The 3,980-nt window shown below is 45.2% G+C and overlaps 1 protein-coding gene across 1 annotated transcript in view; it reads right to left on the bottom strand.

Annotated features, from left to right (window-relative positions):
- The window catches only part of LOC110321714 (islet cell autoantigen 1-like protein), a 24,240-nt gene extending 21,788 nt beyond the window's left edge, over positions 1–2,452 (bottom strand). Inside the window, exon 1 of the mRNA XM_021198141.1 lies at positions 2,355–2,452. The gene's annotated coding sequence lies outside the window, so the exon portion shown is untranslated. The remainder of the gene's footprint in view (positions 1–2,354) is intronic.
- Positions 2,453–3,980: the final 1,528 nt, after the last annotated feature.

A 3,980-nucleotide genomic window follows, 5' to 3' on the forward strand; every position in this document is an offset into this window, starting at 1 on the left:
TGCTCTTCTTAGGTCCGGAGTTCAAATCCCAGCAACCACATGGTGGCTCACAACCATCCATAAGGAGATCTGACTCCCTCTTCTGGAGTGTCTGAAGACAGCTACAGTGTACTTACATATAATAAATAAATAAATCTTTAAAAAAAAAAGATAAACAAATAATTCTTTTTAAAAAAGAGAAAATAAATAAATAAATAAAATACCAAAAAGAAATATAACAAAATGTTAATAGTTGGTAATATTGGCTTTTGTAAATGTTACATTAGTCTTCTTTTTAGCTACCTTTTAAACTTTTTTTCTTAGTGTTCTATAAAGGGGCCAACAATGGTAAAATAATAAGATGTGTATAGGTGGTAACTGATTTTTAATTATAAACACTGGACCTAAACAGAAATTTGAACGTTTTACTACAGAAAAAATGTAAAACTTAATGTAAGCTGATTAAAAAAACAACAACAACAACAAAAAACAACTGGAAAAAAAGGCAAAATGTAAATGATAAATGAAAATGACCAAATGACCAATGGGAAAAGGGGTAACAAAAGTTACTTCACATAAAGAGACTCTCCAATTTCAAAAATGTTTTAAAGTCCTTTACACATCCCTTCTGTTGCTAAAGAATATAAAAATAATACAAATTTAAAGAAGACATAGTGTTGAGAAAGTAAAAAATAAGATTTTACTCAGTGTACGTACTAGAAAAAAAACAGTTTGTTAGTATAAAACAAAGTAGTCTATTATGTTTCACATTTTGATATTCGGTCTTACTTCAGTCACAGGAATAAATTTAATTTTCATGATAAACATCTACAATGAAAATATGGATTCCTGCTTTTCCCATCAGTCGCATGTTACAGTTTTGTCTTTTGAACTAGGATCTCAGCACCCTTCTAACTCTAAGATTATAATGATTTCTCTAGGGCTGGAGAGATGGCTCAGTGGTTAAGAACACCAACTGCTCTTCTAGAGGTTCTGAGTTCAACTCCCCGAAACCACATGTGACTACAAGTATCTGTGATGGGCATCCGATGCCGACTTCTGATGTGTCTGAAGACAGTGACAGTATACCCACATACATGAAATAAATAGATAAATCTTTTTTAAAAAAGCTTATAATGGTGGTGGCGCACGCCTTTAATCCCAGCACTCGGGAGGCAGAGGCAGGCGGATTTCTGAGTTCCGAGGCCAGCCTGGTCTACAGAGTGAGTTCCAGTCTTGAAATAAAAAAAAAAAAAAAAAAAAAAAAAAAAAAAACTTATGATTTCTCTAGCAATTAGGATTGCTGGTAATTAGACAGTGCTTTGATGTTTCTAATACCTACATGTACAACCCATTTTGCATTATTAAAATAAGTAAAGAAAGTTCAAATTAAACTGGTAATGTTATGAACTGATAATATAATTTTTAACTTTGGTCATATAAAATATATATACCCACCATTAGGAGATGTTTCCTTGGCCAGTAAATGTATAACTGAAATATATAACTAATTTCCATTAAAGAATGAGGTACCTGTAGCTGCTAAATATCGATGTGAAGACGATTAAAGTAATATTACTTTACAATACTTCGCTTAAGCCAGAATCAAAGAAACCAATACTTAAATACTTAGAGCCCAAACCGCAGGGGAACATCATCTCCCCACAAAATATTTCAGTGACCCAGAGTTGCTAACAGGTTGTATGTTTTGTGCAGGAAAATCATACACTACATGACACCCCCGATTCACACACACAGCCCTGGCAAGCCCACAGCTCACGGGTAGGACGCCAAGCAGGATTGTTTTTCCCGTCTCCATCTTTCTTAGAGCATCAGGTATCAGCTGCATCGTCACCCAGGTGAGGTCAGTGGTCAGAGACACCTGGCCTGCTTTTCCCCAGCCGAATCGGTGCGGTGATGCTGGGGTCCCCACGTGGGAGAGGAGGCTTTGTGCACCGACACCCCCGCGAGGTGATGCATTCCGACATCACCACGCCTCGCAGCTTTGCTTAGGTTCTGTTCTCACCACGTCGATCCCGCAATTGGTCTGTCCAGAAGACATCCCGTAACAGGACAATAATATTAATAAATTAAGCGCGACGTACAGAGGCGGCCAGCAGGAAAGCACGCCGGGCTGTGAGCATCTGCCCGGTATCGGGAGCTCCCAGGCCGGCCTCAGGCCGCGGCTTCCCCTGGAGGGAGCGCGGGAGACGCCCCCCGCCGCGGACCGGCCAGGCCCGCCGAGGCCGCCGCCTGAGGCCGGCCCACGGAGAGCGCGCGGCCCGCGCCCCCGCCCGCCGTCGTCATGGGAACCAGGTTTGGCCACGGCCGCCCGCCGCCCTGAGGGAGCGGAGGGCCAGACCCCGGACCCTCACCGCGCCGCCGGAGCCGCGCCGCTCCTCGCCGCTCCGGCCGCGTCCGCGTCCGCGCACCGGTCCAGCCGCCGCCCGCGAGCCCGCGCCCGCCGCGCCGGTGCGCCGAGGTGGGGGGCTCGGCGGCGGGAGATTTAAACCCGGGGCCCTGCGCGCGGCCGCTCCGCTCGGCTCCGCTCTGCGCGCCCCGGCGTGTCTGTCTCCGCCCGCCTGTGGAGGCCGCGGGCCCTGGGTGTCGCTTTCTCGTGAGAAGTGACGGGCGCCAGGCGCTGAGCCCCGGACCCTCGCTGAGCCGAGGAAGCCGAGGTGGGTGCGTGGAAGACCGGCTTGGCCTTGTCTCCCGGCTCCCGCCTTCCCCGCGCTGCCTCTGTGCCTTGGTTGCCACTTAGTGCTTAGACACTTGGGCATCGCGCGAGGCAAGTGTTCACGCGGGGCCTCACACCCTCATTTTTAAAGGTTTAAAGAGGGACAACTGTTAATAACTGACTTCAAGAGTAAAAAGTGGTCTCTGAGCCTAAACCCCCCCCCGGGGGGGAATGGAAATGAGGCGAATGAAAATTTTTTACTGGTAATAATAAACTCAAAGTGCTTTCCTTTTCGAGTTTTAACGTCCAAGTTCAACTTTCCGAAAGGTTTACAACATACGAATTATATATGACATATATAGGCTGATCGTGAAAAAAAAAAAAAAAAAACCCGCTTAACTCTTGGGATAACTATCTGAGGGGTCATGGAGAACTACACGGGGGAAGAGTCCAAACTGAATATTAATTACAAAGTAGTATTAAAGTTTTTAAGTTGTAGACTAGAAAAAAAGATACTTCTATAAAGGGCTGATTTGAACTATAACTTTTAAGATAAATTTAAATTCTTACAACAGCTATTTTGGATTTCAAATAATGGGCAAAATACTTGAAATTATATGCGATATTGGGACATTTTCCCCCTCTAGGAAAGTGTCAATAGCTCCTCTTGCTCCTCAAAGTCCAAATCCTTGGAGAAATATGAATTAGCAGGAAGCAGATATGATTGGTCAACTATAGTTCTCCGGATCTTCCTTAGGTCATACTGAGATGGGTCGGTGGGGCTGCAGCTCTTTCTAAGGCTCCAGAGAGGAGCCCGGGCAAGGAGGGAGTGGTAGTCGCAGCTATTGAATGAGTCCAGCTGTCAGCGAAGCAACAGGTGAGAAAAATGGAAAAGACTAAAGCTGGGCAAAAACTTCACGTAGAGGACCCCATATACAACCAGGGCAAGAGTGAGCTGCACTCAGAACTGCTGACCTTGAATTAAAGGCTACTGCAATGGAAGCTGGAAAGCTCCAGACAGGTAGTAGCAGCAGCTCCTGTAGGAGTATCCCTACCCCCCAACAGCCAGAAACCTGACAGAAACTTCTGGGTGCCCTATAACCAGTTCAGAACCTACTGCCTACCTGACAGGGTTAGAAAGCAACCCACCGACCTGGCTGAGAATGTGTTGGATGGATCAGTGCTAGTCCCCTCCAGCTCCGGGTTTTTTTATTTATTTCATTTTTAAAAAAAGATTTATTTATTATATATAAGTACACTGTAGCTGTCTTCAGACACACCAGAAGAGGGCATCAGATCTCATTACAGATGGTTGTCAGCCACC

This window comes from Mus pahari, chromosome 5 (assembly GCF_900095145.1).
Source record: "Mus pahari chromosome 5, PAHARI_EIJ_v1.1, whole genome shotgun sequence".
Taxonomy (NCBI): domain Eukaryota; kingdom Metazoa; phylum Chordata; class Mammalia; order Rodentia; family Muridae; genus Mus; species Mus pahari.